General features: G+C 40.8%; 1 protein-coding gene across 2 annotated transcripts in view; it reads right to left on the minus strand.

Moving 5' to 3' along the window:
• The window catches only part of LOC109410089 (insulin-like growth factor-binding protein complex acid labile subunit), an 878,026-nt gene that overhangs the window by 822,020 nt on the left and 38,889 nt on the right, over window positions 1-17,117 (minus strand). The window lies entirely within an intron of this gene.

Here is a 17,117-nt window from a genome sequence, read left to right on the forward strand (position 1 = left end):
ATCAGGTCGAAAAAGATACTAATGCACATACCAACTAACAATGTTAGGTAGTCGTCGGCAAAACCATAAGTAGGAAATTCGTTATTGTTGAGCTGCCTCATAAGCGTAGCTGCTAAGAGATTCCACAAAAGCGGTGACAAGACTCCCCCTTGAGGGCATCCACAAACACTCAATTTCCTAATCGCTGCTTGCTGCAATGTTGAGGAGAGATATCGGTGTTTGATCATTTGGCGAATCCAATTGATAATCATTGGAGATATACCATGATTCCGTGCGGCTTCCAATATGACATCGAAAGACACGTTGTCAAAGGCACCCTCGATATCTAATAAACCACCCAAACAAGGTTGCTCTTGAGTGAATGCTTTCTCGATATCGTGAGAAACTTAGTGTGAAAGAGTCACAGTGAACTTACTAAATTGGTTGGCATGTTGGCACACATGAAGAGGTACGTTCGCTAGATGAACATCACGGTTGTGATGATCGACAATACGCTCTAAACATTTCAGAAGAAAAAAGGTCAAACCATTTGCTTCTTCATACGACGCACGATCCACGTGATCCAAGATTTGGGAATACAGTGCGAGAAATAAGTATAAAGACAGACCCCTTTTCCATACAAAATAATCATGTTTAGGGATCAAAACCACTTTTTCTAGCGATTCGATTGTTATGGAATTTTGTCTGCAACCTTAAAATAGCTAGAATTTTGGCTAGAAATTTAAATCACCATCCATGAAAACGTTTATATCGACTTTTCGGATTCAAATAAATATAAAGACACTTATTTCCATATAAAAGTGTGTCTGGGAGGGGGGTCTAAGAAAATGTGACAGTACGTGTATTAGGTATAGGAAAAAAGCGTGACAGAGGGGGGGGGGGGGAGGTGTGTCTAAAAATCCCGAAAAACGATGGACGTAATAAATGAATCTTCCCTAAATTTAACACTGCCAACACTATACATAGATAGCTGATATATGTATATCGGTATAAGAAGTTAATATTGATGATCAACATCCCAAATAATACACTTGTCACAGAAGAGTCACGGCAGCGCAGCTTTTTGATGTGCAGAAGTCACTGTAACTTACTTCTAACAAATAAATACTTACTTGCTAGAAGTAAGTCACAGTGACTTCTGCGCAACAAAAACCCGCGCCGCCGTGACTCGTCTGTGACAAGTGTGTTACTTGGCATTGCACGGGCCCAAAAAACCGTCCCTCGTAGGGGACTGGATCGACACTGTCCGTTCTATCATCATCAGATTTGGACTTTTTTGACGTCCCTCTGAGAACGTTCTTTGGCCTACCTAGCAAACTGAACACTATGAAAAGAAATCCGAAAAATACCTAAGGAAATCTGTAAAAGAATATTTCGTTGAATTTACCAAAGCAACACGCATGTCATATAAGAGTAACAACAGCGCATGTTTTTGTTGTATAGAAGTTAATTCGACATAATTTTAACACAATGGCAGATTTACGTCAAATTAACTTCTATTCTACCAAAATCTGCAAAGACGAAACTGTCATATGACATGTGTGTTACTTGGGTGAATCTCTGGAGCAATCGAGGAAGACAACACTGGTGAAATTCGGGTAGGAACTCCTGTAGGAATTCTGGTAGAAATTACTTGAGGAATCTCAGCAGCAGCCCATAAGAATCGTGGCAGAAATCTCTGGAGAACTTCGGGAAGAATCTTCCGAGGAAACACAGATTGAAATCCTGAAAGATTTCTTGGAATTACGGTGTCCATGAAGATATCGCGGGAAGAATTTTGAAAGAAATCCTGAAAGCAATCACTGATGGAATCGCGGAGAGAGTGTTTGTGGGAATCCCGAAACTCTGGAAATCATTCCGAAAACATCCTAGGTAATCCTCGATAAGAGTTGATTATAGAGTAGAATCCTTGGAGGAGTCCTTGAAATAATCCCTGGGAAAACTCCCGAAAAAATCAAATCAGGGAGAAATCATTGTAGGAAAAATCACTTTAAGAATCCCTGGAGACATTTCGGATAATAACTTTGAAGGCATTCAAGCAGGAATTCCAAGATATGTTTAAAGTGAAATCCCTAGGAAAGTTTCGGGAATTTCGAGAGAAATCTAAGCAGAAATTCAAAGGGATTCGAAAAAGGAATCTTTAGAGAAATCCCGGAACAATTCTCTGCTGGTAGGTATTTCAAATGGTAAATTTCAAAAATGTAAAAAATCTTCATCAGGGTGTCTACTCATAACTCAAAATAAAATTCCCTGAGTTTTCCAGGTTTTTCCAGATGAAATTTTGAAAGTTTTGAATTATAAACTTAAATAAATTATAAAACAACCCAAATTTTCTAAAAATTATAAAGGGTGACTTAGGGTATCATCGGCAGGTTTGTTCTCTTCGTCATGAGGGATTTATGTCGGCCAAATTGCCTGAAACTTGATCATATTCAGCTTGGTTGGGAAGGATTGGATGCCAACTCTGAGTTCAACTGACGAAGTTCCCCATGACGAAGAGAACAAAACTGCCGAAAATACGTAAATTCCCCTACTCTTCAAAATTTCTTTCAAGATTTCTAAGCATAATTCCTGAAATTTCTTTCAAAGTTTCTTCCTGGCTCTCCGCAGGATTCTTTCACATGAGATATCTGTTTGAGTACGTCCCGATATTTCTTGCAAAGGTTTTCCGATATACTTCTAGAGATTCTCGCTGGATTCCTTCTGAAGATCCATCCAAAGCTATTCAAAGTTTCTTCAAGAATGTCATTGGTTGAACCTCGTAGCCATGCGGTTAGAGTCCGGGTGGATGAGGGTTCGATTCCCGCTCCGAGCGATGAAATTTTTCACGTCTTATCCGTAGCCACTCCGTGTAAAGTTTCGTTCAATCGGTACAGCCGCCGGCTGAAGCCAGTGTCCATGTCTGTTTTAGTGGTTTTCCGGGACAGCTATCCATAAACTATTGAACTTTCCCGATAGTTCTCCGATATTCCTCTTGTTTTCCTCGCGGAACTTCGTCCGCAGCTGCTTTCAGGTATCCATGAGGTTTTCAGAATTCCTCCTTGGATGTCCTTAATATTTGTTCTCGGCATTACTATTACCTAGAACGCTAGAACTTTTTTCGAGATTTCTCATTTTTTTCTCAGGTTTTTCCTGAAGTTCATGTCGAGATTTTTTCAATAACACTTTGCGGAGTTTTTCGCAAGATTTTATTTGAATTCCCTCGAATATTTCTCCATGAATTTCCTATAAGGTATTCCGTAAGTTATCCCAGGAGACATTCTGAGGAAAACCCGTAGAAGAATCCCTGCAATTACTTTGGGAGAAATCCCTAAAGGAGTATCCAGAATCTCGGGACATTTTCTGGTAAAGATTCCGGGAAGAATTTTGAATAATGCATAGAATATCTGTAAAAACTCTCAGGTGGATCACTGCAAGAAATCCGGTACAACTACAAGAAACAGCCTGGCTCTGAAAGAATGCAAGAGAAGAATTCAATGAGAAATAGCAGCAATAACTCCTGTGGAAATCCCTGAAGGCACTCTGGAAAAAAAAATCTTAGGAGAAAATCCAGGGTAAATTAAGAAAAACTCTGAGAGACATCTCATGACCAACATCGGAAGGAATCTTCTGAGAGAAGTTCCAGGAGATACTCCGAGAAAAATCTCAGGTAAAGCTTCAAAATAAACCTCGCGAAAACTTTTAACAAATTCCTGTAGGAGACTAGGAAGAACATCTCGAAGAAAGCCCAAAGCAATGGTTTGAAGATATCACAGGAAACAAATGAAAGAAATCTTTTGAGGAACTCTTGCACTATCGTGAAAACTCCTTCAGAAACTTTTGGAGGAACTTTAGTAGAAACCCCAGGAATAACTCTCTTAGCAACTCTGAAAGACATTCTGTGAAGATCTTCTGGGGAAGTCCCAAGAAGAACACCGGAAGGAATCGGGTAAAATTTCCATGAGGAGTGTCGAAAGAAATTTAACGATTTATCCCGACAGATATTCTTATAGAGTATTCAGGATAAATTCTGGTGGAAATCCTACGAATATTTCAGCAAAACACTGGAGGAACTCTGTGAAGAAAGAGCATCCCCGTGAAAAACTCCAGGAGAAATCGGTTGGAATTCAGGAATCCTGGAAGGAATCCGGAAGTATACCTTCCTGAAAAAAAATCAAAAAGGAATACCAAGAAAAATAGCGTCAAAAATGCGGAAGGAATTTTATAAGAAATCCTGGGAGACATTCCAGGAGCTGTTTTTAAAGAAGTTCCAGAAAGAAATTCTGACGGAATTTCTGGAAAAAATCCTCGTAGCGAAATTTCTATATGGATTTTTACTACCAGGTTCATACGACCCAATGTTTTTTTTTTATCGGAGTAAAATTTCCCTGAGTACTCCAGAAATTCCCTAAGTATTCCAGGTTTTTCCCTGTTAAATAAAATTCCCTGAGGATTCCCGGTTTTCCACGTTTTTCCAGGTAGTAGACACCCTGTTCATGAATATAAATATCTAAGAGTTGTTTTTTTATTAGATAAACAAATGTCGGCCTAAAATAAATCTGGACGAACGACTTCTTCAGTGAAAACCCCAGTACAGTTTTCAGTAACTTTCCCACCGAAGAAGATTGATATCCTAATTCTTTCAACAATCAAAGTCCTCCGATAGCAAATCAACCGATCAAAGTCAACCCTGGTCGTGCCGAGGTGGACAGTTTGTCATTTCACCGAGCAGTTTTAATTCCCATCCTAGATCCCTATCACACCCATCTCAGGCATCAAGAGAAAGAGAAAGCGAAATGCCGAGCTGCCTTCCATCCCCGGCGGAACCCTATAGGCGAGTCTCCATCAATCTCAAAAGCGAATCTACACCGGCCGGCGCGGCCGAGCGAGAAGTGATACCCATCCGTCCTCGACTCAAGTGCTCGGGGAATTCTTTCTCTATTTTTTTCCTAGTGGGAGAATGCCCAGCTGAGAAGTGAAGAAATCATAAATCATCCCATCAGGAAATTCTTCGTCGGGCCCAGGGCTTTGAAACAAAGAATCTCACTCCCGCTGTCGCTCTCCATCAGCGCGCGGCCGCCGCCGTCCATCCTCCGCTAATGGAGATTGAAGCAATTGCGTTTGCCATATCGATACGCTTAATCAACAGTTGAGTTGAGACTGAAGGTCCGCGAGGGAAGTGACGCACGGGCAGGCACGATTAATAATTGATCGTAATTGTGTGATATTAATTTCTTTCCATAATTCATCATTAGGGTGACGCAGGCGACGACAACGACGACAGCGAGTCTCCCCGCAGCGCACTGTGCACTGCGCTGCTGCGCTGGTGATCGCGAAGTGATAGAAAAGTGCGTGAGCGACACTACGGGCTCTCTATGGCTGTGGGTTCTTTCTCACTTTGCTTCAGTCACATCTTCGTTCGTTCGATCGTTCGTTCGTACATTCGTTGATTCGAAACGATGAAAGAGCATTGAAAACTTCAACAATAGAGAGTCATTAATTGAATGACGAATCGTTGATTGTTTGAAAATCTTTCACACAGAGAGAATGCATGGTGCTGTTCTGAGAGTTCTTTTTTATGACGCTTGCTACAGGAACTGCCGTAGCGAATTTGGGTTTTTTTTCAGTTTATCGTTTGAATAAGTTTCTTTCCCTGGCGTAGAAAGGTTTAATCTACCTATTAGATTCATCAACATTAAGAAAAGATTTGTTTTTAATTGGTGTTAGCAACGTCTGGTGGGGTAACAATCTCGTGGGGGCGTCATAGAATCATGCTACAACTTTGTCTATAGATCTGTCTGTATTATCCGTGTTGAGAATTCATGGATGTGATTCCCACCGTAGCACGCGGATTTATTTTTTCAATTTGAATTTTGTTTATCGATTTTTCGGCATCCCTCGTCCAGAGCTAGGGATACACCCTTGCTGCGCCACTGTACCCACCGATTGTACAAGTTTGTTCCAATGGATTAAGATGTTAAACTGCGACCATAATAGCCGGATCAGATCGCACTACATACGGTTCGATGTGAAAGAATTCAAATTCCGGAGATTGCTTGTCTGCGGGGGAGACATCGACAAACACTATTACTCCAACCCGCCGCGTGATGGTGGTCTCCTATAACCCATTCGAAAGCAGATGGGTCCGGCAATTATAGCCAAGCGTTTCAATTATTTCAATTTATTGGATGTTGTGATGCTAAAACTGAGCACCGGGTCTCGTCGTCTCGCATTGGAACTTGATGTCAATGTTCGTACGTTGAGTTGGACGCCACTTGACAACAGTGAGTATGCGAGGTGAGGTGGCAAGTCTCGCCAATAGCCATCCTCCTTAAGACGACTAGCGTGGTTCGGAATTGCGGTTTGCATTGGCGCGCGCGGTGGTGATGGCGGGGCTTTACTTTCCATCGACGTCAATCGTTTTAATGAACCTCCTATAAGTGACAAATATGGGTGGATAATTAGAGAGAGAATACACGCACGTATGTACAGTGCTAGTACATGCTCAATTGGACATGCATGTTGGAGTATGTCGGAGCAGTAGAATGAGAAGGAAAGTGATTGAATGTGACGTTTCGATTAACTCGTCTAACCGGTTCATTATTGAAGGAATCCATTATCGCATTGACTGGGATCGAAAGCAATTAATTGATTGTAACCGTCGATTGAATGGGATGGCAATGGAGTTAGTATGGTTCTTTGACATGTTATTTGAATTGGAATTGGTTTATTCAATTAGAATCTGACAAATTTCGTATATATTTTGTTCGAATCTTATTACACAACACTTTCAATTTATAAGACAACTCAAATGGCTGGATGAACATATATACAATTGTGTATGTATTTGTATTTAACTTTGGCAGCACCTATCGCGGTGAGTTTTCAAGCACGTCTGCCAATGCTCCAGCGTTGGCCCAAAGTTGCTTGGGTGTATAGTTTGCATTCACAGAATATCAGATCAGAAGTCTTGATCAAATAGTAATTTGGATCCTGGGAAATCGGGTGCTGTAGCACCAGTCGAGGTTTTTTTTAAAGAGGAAGTAACTTGTGAAAGATAATTTGCCAAACCAGCAAAAAAGAATCCAGTTAATTCGTTGTTCGTCTGCTCAAGAGAGAAGGCATCCTGAGTCAATTTGGCTACTCAAGGGCTGGCAATCCTTGTAGATTATATCTTGGCGCAACGTCCCGAATGAGACACACCCTGATCCTCAGCTTAGTGTTCTATGAACACTTTCACAGCTATAACTTGACAGCTACCTCTGCCAATGATCATTTTGCATGTGTATATCGTGTGGCAGACACAAGGAAGTCAAGGAAATTTCTTTAACGAAAATGTCATGGACTGTAGCCGCTGCTGGGCGATCCAGCATAAAACACGTGGCTTATGCGCCACTCCTCGAAAGGAGACCACGAGCCCAATTTTAAATTGCCCGGATGAGACTCCCAAAGGGCGAGTCCATTTAATTTCCTGGAAAGGATTTATGGATCGATCCAGCTGGCTACGATCTAAAACGGCCAAACGGGAAATCCCTATTACCACAACATAACAGCACAATCACGACGACACTCAGAGACGACGGTGAGAGATCTCACCTGAACCCCTACGATCCCACTAAAGAGAAGTTCTCATCACTGGCAGAACTCTCTCTTCTCACCACCAGATCCCTCACTGAGCTGGAAGACACTCATAAGATAACCCAATCAAACTCTACGTGTGGAGGACGGGACACGAAACTACAGCAAACCGCGCAGTGATGCTAAATACAATTAAACAATCATATTGCTAGGATGGAAACTAATAATACATTTATTTGGGGTTTGACGAAACTGATACGAATATATTCACTTACTACCTAGGATAACATACATTTTTATTGCAACGATCGAATTCGAATTCCTGTCATTGTATGTGTTCGTTCCCTATTTACAAGCTCCTAGCTGGTGTGCGATTACTAGCCACTCCCTCTCTATCTCCCTATCTGTGCTCAGTGCTCTACTGCTCTATTCCCGTGACGTCACTTATCGGAAGCTCAGCTACGGCTATGTCTGTGCTCCTAGTATCCGACCTTCCTGCAGTGGTGGCTAAGACGGGCTCACGCACGCATTTTCACGGAACCGAAGACGGTGGCTCCCAAGACGCTATCGAAAGGAATTTCGATGTTCAAAAAGGGTCGATTGGCTCTAATGGCACTTCATCTCATCAGTCTTTGACTGGCAAAAAAGATCCTCCGCGGCGCCCTCAGCGGACGCCGCACTCCGCAAATAAAAGAAATTGGTTGACTCACCGATCTATTCTGCTTACTCAACCTCAGCAGTCGATGACCTGTAAGCCGGGTCGTTGACTCACCGGCGGCTTGGTTGATTGAGGCGCTGTCGTTGATCGGCTCGTCACCGCGTGATCGCAATGGCGGTTGACGGTAGCTATGCGATGGCGGTTTCTGGCACTTGGTTGATGCCCTGCTGGTCAGTTGGAGCACCAGCTCGTGGACTTCGTCCACCTGAAGGTCCCCGGGCCTTCTCGGACCGATTTGGTGACGGATCCGTCCGCTTCCGGCAGGTTGACGGTCGCCGGGTGTTTTCGTCCGTTGGGGAGAAGCGGTCACGTTTGGGTGCGAGAATCTGCGGATTGAAGATGAATGCCCGTACTGGCGGGACAAAGAGCTTAGCACTGGCACCAAGAGCACCTTACGAGCACAATTTCTTACCTTTCCTTAGGCTTCTTATCGTTCAACAATCGCACACAGTTATCTACGCACACTTTTGGCCTACTATGGAACGAAACACAGAAATTAAACTATCTAACTATATCTAACATCACATTAAACCTACTCTAGGCACACGAAAAACTAACAAGCAAACGCGGACACTTCCAACTCTTTGAGCTATCACGGACGAAATGATCGAGTCTTGGTAGCCTCAGATAAGGGAAAGTGAATGATCTCGGACGTACCCGGAAGTACGTCATTTCCCGAAACCCTTCGTGTTCAATCGTGACTACACCGCTATGTGGATAACTTGACCGATAGTCGTGCTGCTTTCCCTTTCCCACCTTATCCAGAAAACAAATGGCCTCGACCTCGGGAAGCGTTTGTTAATGAATGCTGTTCGTTTGCCTAAGCTAAGGGATATTTACAAATTTGAATTATCTGAGACAGATTGTATTCTCTTACAATCTATCTTATTTTAAATATTTACAGACTTATTTACAAAATATCTACAAAATCTCCTGTCCGCTACAGGACTTAACTGGAATCGAGCCCGTCACAGTTAAGCCACAGCATGGTCATGTTGAATACTCACGCTTCTACAGCTGCGTCTATAGGAACCCTACTCATGTGGTTTCCGTAGATTAATTCCAAAACACCACCCATCCTCATCCTTATCTTCCTCACCACGTTGTGGCTAAGCCATGATACCACCACCATGTTATGTAGAGGGGTCTATGATGAATTCAGTAAGCCATTATTGACACCCGCAACGCATTTTCTGACAAGGCGAGACGGGAGCAATCCATCCCAGTGAACGGCACGACCTAGAACTTCGTACTAAACAACACTACATCTCCAGCAACAGGGCACGTTCAGTGTAGTATTGGAATTGTAGAAGCGAGCTGATTTTTTGTATGGTGAGAAGGTGAATTCTCCGTTTCTGCAATGAAATGGTACAAAGTGCGTGCGTATTATGATTCCTTGCCTAATTTGATGCTGTTTGAGTAAAACTTGGGGTAAGTGTGTTGTTGTTTTCACGATTTCTTGCAACTTAAACAACACGGTTACCCAAGGTTTTGCTCCAACAGCATCAAATTAGGCAAGGAATCCTAATGCCCACGCTTTTTGCACCATTTCATTGCAGAAGCGGAGAATTCACCTACTCACTATACAAAAATTCAGTTCATCACTACAATTCTAGTACTACATCGAACGTGTCCTACTGGCCTAAGACCACAAGAAGCTTGATGATGACATCCTGGCAAAGGTTGGTGGAGTCTTCTTTGTAGCTGACTTCCTCAATAGTACGGATGACATAGAAGGTATTTGAAGCCTGCAGGTTTCGCATCGTGGAAACGATGCTACAATCTTCATGTAGTCTCCCACTCTGGAAAACCTTATAGATAATCGTCAGATTGTGATGGTTGAAGACATTCATATCCGTTAGCACGTTTGAACTGCTGTGATATCTTAAGTCTGATAGGGTATCGCGCCACTTGGGCGGTGGCTTCTATATTCGTCTGTTTCCCACTATAACTCACAGTGTTGGTGAAATCACACTCAAAGCAGATTCATGATCCGCTCCTGCGTGAGCAAACTCGCACGCGATTCTGATTCATTTTCTCACGCGCGAGATTTTCATGCAAAATCTCTCTCTCACGAGTCAAGCGCCGAAATATCGTTCGCTTTTAAAACGCATCCAAATAAATTTGAACGACTTTCAATGTTATTGTACACTAGATTTGCTTTTGTTCTATCATATAATCCTAAAAACTTTGATGTAAATAATAAAAACACCAAGAAATAAAGCAATGAGTGAAATCGCGAGTCAACTCATGCATGATTTTTTCGGCGGTGAGTTTGGCGAGTCAAGAATCGCGCGTGAAACAACTCATCCATTTGAGTTTTTACCAACACTGATAACTCAGTCAATTTTGAACCAATTGACTTGAAATGTAACACAGGTAGATACTATACCTATCTCACCGCATTCCAAAAATTGTGTCAATTGGTCCAAATTTGATTGAGTTATAGCGGAAAACAGACGAAAATAGAAGCCACTGCCCAAGTGGCGCGATTCCCTACTGTTCGAAGTTTTAAAACTAACCATCGGTCTTTCTGTAAGTCAAGGGATCGTTGTCAGCGAGAAGCCGATGATCTTTTGGGTTTTCTTGGACCAAGTGGTCCTCATAACGCTGCGCCCTGTGGTAGAAGACACATCAATGGATATCCAGCGATGCTTTGGAACGGTTAAGCATGTTTATGTTTGCATATTTCTTCGAGAGATGGCCTGATGTTTCCGTATGCGAGAGCTTCTACGCATGCAGCTGTCACACGATAATTTAGGACCTGAGATCATATTCACTCGCTGATGATCATAGCATAGCCGACCGTACACATCCTGGGGTGGCTGTCGATAGAGAAGTTTAATGCGCCAGAAAAGTTGCCTGGGGCTTGACAAACCTTTCATTTAACGAACTCTCGACACCTGGCCAGGTCCTCACGATCAGCGGGGATGGGGAGGAAATGTTGATTAGATATCTACTCAGAATATGTCCAAGAACTTGGCCCACTTCATAGATATCTGGAGTTGGAAGTGGATGGAGTGTTATGGGGAGCTTTCCATGGCGAAAAAGCACATGACAAATTATTATAAATTTAGTTTATTCATTTACCCGGTTACCGCTGAAAGAGTAAATATTAGTAGTAAATATAATGATTTAACAAAAGAATGATTACGATACGATTGGATAATTGAATTCAACTGAATACGCATATAAAACAGTTGATTATTGTGGGAAATCAGTCCACAGTTTCCGAGTGAGAGCTCCACAGCAAGTCGTATGATCGTCAGCCACATCCGTTCGGTCCGATGTCCAACCAATCAAAAAGCACCATGCGACCAGTACTGAATTTCTCACTGATAGTACGTTCACCATGGTGGTTCATTTTCACCGGCGCAAAACTGAGACTGACCGCGATCCGGTAATCAAAACAAGAAGCAGTCATCACGACCCGATACGTATACACACGCGATGTAATCATCGTGGACCAAGTAACCTCTTCAGCCCGTTTGCAATCTGCATACTCTTCAAGACATTCAGACTCGGTTTACAACGGCTAACACCCTCCGAAACATCCAACTTCCATTGAATCTATAAACCGGGTGGCGTAGGGCCAGCCGGCCCATCAGCCAAATCGCGAAAAAAAAATCACTCGAAAAATTTGCTGTCAAACGCACTTTCACGCAAATTCACTCGCTGATTATCACTGCCGAAACTCAGGCCAAGATTGTTCGGACATCCTACGTAATCAACAGACCCGAGCAGAAGAGAATACCCTACAAATACCATGCAACGAGCGAACTGTGCTTTAATATGTAAAATTGTTATTGCTGTAATATGTAAAATTGTTATTGCTATTGTTATATCATCCTACTGAAAGTAATGAGAATATTACAATAACAACTTGTTGTTGGTATATCTTGATGAAGAGGTGAAAAAATGTTCTTTAGATTTTGTAATAACATCATGAAGCTATCGAATGTACAAATTTAGTAGTTTGTGATGTTATTATACTGCCGTAAATCGCATATCAGTCCCATGTTTGCTGGATTTCAAATGGGACAGATATGCGATTTACGACAGTATAGTTCATTCTTCACATCTATATATTGAAGAGATAGCTAGGAGAGATTGAAATGGAGAATTAATTTGATACTTATGCTAGTGTATGTTAGAAAACTCTCCGTAACTAGGAAAAACTGTCAAAAACAGCTGTCACTTTATATTCCCACATGTTTAGTTTTCTTATTGCCTACAACCGTGATAAAACCCTATAAAGCCCAAAAGGGCCCTACAGGAGGTTGTTAAAACCATTCCTCAAAACGTTTTATATGCTTCTTGATTTTATGAACGATTAAAACATAAACATAAACCTGAAATTGAAATCATCAAATGGATTGGAATACATGTCAAATTATTGATGATGCCAGACTGAAACAAAAAAGCGGGATTAAAGCTTACACAATTATGCATTCAAATTTCAATGCAAACATCAACATGGTGTGCACAATTTACAGCCCAGAGCCGAACATCTGGCTAAAAATAGGGATGCCGTCAAGTTAAAACCTCTTCGTTTTGATTGATATTGTAAATGTAAAATCAGTGTAAGTATGATCATTAAGTGTAAAAGCAACATGTTCAAGAGTTGCTGTTCTTTATGAATACGGAGCAAAGTCCAGAATGTGTCCACTTATGCTTAACGCATATGATTTGCGCTACTCAAACACTGTTAGGTTCTAAGGAATGTCGGATTCAGGCTAACTGTCCTTTAAAAGCACTCCGGCTGGCCGATAGCCGTCAAAAAATGTAAACAAACAGAAATTGTAATAGTTTAATAGTTGAGAATGAAACCATGCGTGATCGATTACGTTTTCGTTTATGTTTGTCTATGTAAATCTGTTCTACAAGAAGATAGCATTGCATCAACAATCCTAAGTTTGCTTTAATGCTTCCGTTTTAATTCCTGAAAAGGTTTAAGATTGCTTTATTGTGACCATATGCAATCTATAAAGGTTTTATGGTCGATGCGACATGTCATGCATGCGGATTTGAAAGAAGTTTTAGGATTAAGTTTCAATACATACTTAACAGTCCGCTTGTAAATAAATTTTCGTTCGGCAAAAGCCAGATAGTTAAGTTTTATTGAATAGACTTTTAGGTATACACAAAGTGTTTTAATGTTGCATGTGTCATTAACCCTTTCGTGACGAACCAGCACAATTGTGCAGTAGTGAGGTAACAGGTTTGCATATGTTTTTCATCTGCTTAGAGTTTGTTTCAAGTGATGTAAACTGTTTTCATAATTCAGCCATTACATATACTTATATGTGTGTAAACAAACATTTGTATACGTTGCCTGTGGCATTTACCACAACAAGGTAAACAAAAAGTTGACAAAAACCGTAAAACATGAACAACTTTTATCTGTCGCATATTTTTCATTTCCGATTCACCTAGCTAGTCAAATCTAGAAATCGAAAGATACAGAGTAGTTCATTCAAATGAGAAGAAATAATTGTGGTTTTGTTGGGAAATCTAAGAGTTATGGAGAGCCAAGAATGAGCCGTTTGTATGGAGATTTCATTTTTTTTTTGTGCTCCGTCCCGAAAGGGTTAAGACTGCTTAACAATACATTATGCTTTATTAAACCTAAAAGGGTTAACCTAATTACTGGCAAAACCTTCATAAATAATGTCTAAGAGCAGAAAAATTTACACTTGTGCACCCAAAAGGTTTTGCTCTTGAGAAACGTCCAATCCCTTTGAAACTAGACATATCGATCAACTGAAAGAAAACATGCTAGAGGAATCCTGAAACAATCCAGGAGAATTTGTTGAGAATTTCTCTTAGAAATCCTGGGGAAGTTCTTGGAAGAGTTCTTGAAGCAATAATCGAAAGAATTTTTGAAGAGGAATTTTTAAAAAATCCTTTAAAGAATCTCTTAAGGCGTCACTGGAATAAATTCTGAAGAAATCTCCAAAATATTTCTGGAGGAGTGTATTGTGAGAAAATATAGAACGATGCGGTAACATCGAGATAAGGAGATACCAAGCCTCGATACGAAGAGAGTCGACTGTACTTTGTGTTAAACCCTTCAGCGCGCGCGCTGTTGTAAAAAGTGCAACACTACCAAAAAACCTCGCTCTTCGTATACAGCGCGAGCACGGTGCAGTTTCGGTTGCTTGATGGCGCGCGACCTGAAAGGTTAATAGCTATTGTATAAGAAATACAGAACTTGGAAGTTTGTTTGAAATATTAGTATAAACTCCATAAATAACCTCCTGAAGGTCGTATAAGAAAACTGCTTCAACCACGTGAATGCTGCTCTCTGAACAGGTCACAAAATGATTCTCATGAAAGCTCCTCTCAAAACCTAGAATCCGCTCTTCCACGATGGCCTACCCGTTTCAGTGGTCGGCTGAACCACTGCTTACTCCCAGTCACCTATACCTAAAATAATCGAACATTTCAGACGGAAGTAAGCTCACTGACGCCATTGATCATGATCATTGTTGCGGAGCCCTGGGAAATACCTGGGAAACTCTTAGGAACTCCCTAGTGTAATGCCTGAAAGAATATATTGAGCTCTATGAAAAGAATTGCTGGGGAGGTCTTTTAATAAAACCTTTAGACAATTTTCTTTTAGAAATCCTGGAGGAATATTTGAAGAAACAAATGGATAAGCCTCTGCAATCATTTTCAAACAAATCTTTTGAGAAATTTCTGCAGAACTTTCTGAAGAATTTTTGAAGAAATATTTCTGAAGAAATGTCAGAAAGCTTCTGGAGAGAATCTGCGGGAAAATTCTTAGAGGTATATATGGAGGAAATCTTGGAAGAATTTCTGAGAATACACAGTAAGAAATATCCCCAGGAATTTTTAAATCAATTTGTGTAGGAATTACTGGATCAATCACTGAAAGAAATCATGATAGATCATTTGGAGAAATTTCTGAAAAAAAAAACTGGAGACATCCCTATGGGGATATTCAATAGATACTCTACAACAAAGATTTTTGGGAAAGAGCTCTCTTGAAATTTTATGCAACAAAAATGTTAGTTGGGTACCCTGGAGTAATTTCTTAAATATTCACTGTATCTCTAATTAAAATTCCTGGAAAGAATTGAAGGAGCAGCTGGAGGACTTTATAAAATAGGCCTTGAAGGTTTTATGAGAGAATTACTGGAGCAATTTCAGAAAGAAAAATTTTAGGCAGAAGACTTTTAAGCTATTTCTAAAAAATTCTTCGGGGGATTTTTTTGAGAAACTTTGAAAAATTAAAAAAAAAAATCTAAATAAATCCCTGAAGGATTTTGTGAAAAATGTCTGACGGAAATTTTGGAGAAGCTTCAAAAGTAATTCTGAATGTCAGAAGGGTTAAAATTTGAGGAAGTTTTTTGCATTCTTAACCACTTAACCTAATTTACAAATCTTTTATCCACTAGGGCACTACGTGAGTGATTCGAATTGGCAGCTGCACTTCCAATTTTGTACAGCGCCTAAATGTATTCTATTATTCTACTATATCGAACAGGTTGCTTTTCGCGTTGCTTACACTGTCTATCCTATCATGGTAGAATTATGAGCACGAGGCTGTTGATGTGTGGTGTTAGTTGTTTCTTTTTCCAGTCCGATTGGGTTGATTCTTTTTCCAGTCCTTTATAAGTTTGTATGAAGAACTTCTGAAAACTGCCTAGAAGGTTTTGTAAAATAACCTTTGGAAGGTTTTCTGGCATTTCTAAAATAAACTCCAAAGGAATTTCTACAGATAGATAATACAAACGAATTTAAGGAAGAATTTCTAAAGGAATTCCAAGATGAATTTCTAAAGGAGTCCCTGGAAGACTTTCAAAATGAAACTCTGGAAGACTCTTTGAGAAAATCGGTGGAGGAATTTCCGAACGGGCTTGGTGGTCTAGTGGCTACCGCTTCTGATTCATATGCAGAAGGTCATGGGTTCAATCCCTGGCCCGTCCCTTTCATCCTACCTTGTATCTTTCTATCCACTTTCTCTTTCTCTCCTCTCTACATATACAACTCATGTATATTCATATGTTCATAGCCATCGCTAGAACTAGAAACGAATTGGAAAAAAGTCGTTTCCCTCCCTTCCAACTTCCACTCACAGCACAGTGTATATAACGCCTACAAGTTATGCAACCAAAGCGTGCTATGCCGCTCGACCTTATTCACCTTATTCATCACACAATGTATCACCTTACGAACACTATAAATAACCCCCAATCCATGGATCGCATCACCGACCCAACGGTGACTCCCAGATCTCCCATCCTTTCCATCGAACAAATACCCCAGTCCGTGCTGATTGTGGGTGATCTCGGTCTTTAGTAGCAACAACCAGCACACTCTAACATTCCTTTCCCTTTCCAACTGACTATAAGGACGTTGCCGGCGCCGTTATTGATCCAAAATGTATGAGCTGCTTAAATTGCACTTTGAGAATAAGTGGAGTGTCCCAGCCCTTATTCATTTGGATCTCAGTGCAATTGAAACCAGCTCAGATCAATCACGGAGTAGCAACCATTGACATGTATAGTCTAGTCAGATATGATCGATGATCGGATATGATCGATGATCGAAATCGGTGGAGGAATTTCCGAAGAAATCCATGGGGGATTTTCCAAAAACAAAAACGACGAGGAATTTCAGGAGCAAAATGATGGAATCCCTGTAGAAATTGGCGAAAGAGTTGCCGAAGGAATTTCTGAAGGATTCTTTGGAAGTATTTTTGAAGTAATTTGTGAAGAAAGTTTCCAAATGAATTATTGAAGGAATCCCTGAAGAAACTTTCAAAATGATTCTTTTTAAAATTCGTGAAGAAATTCCTGTGGGAATTTCTGGT

The sequence above is a fragment of the Aedes albopictus genome, chromosome 3 (assembly GCF_035046485.1).
Source record: "Aedes albopictus strain Foshan chromosome 3, AalbF5, whole genome shotgun sequence".
NCBI lineage: Eukaryota > Metazoa > Arthropoda > Insecta > Diptera > Culicidae > Aedes > Aedes albopictus.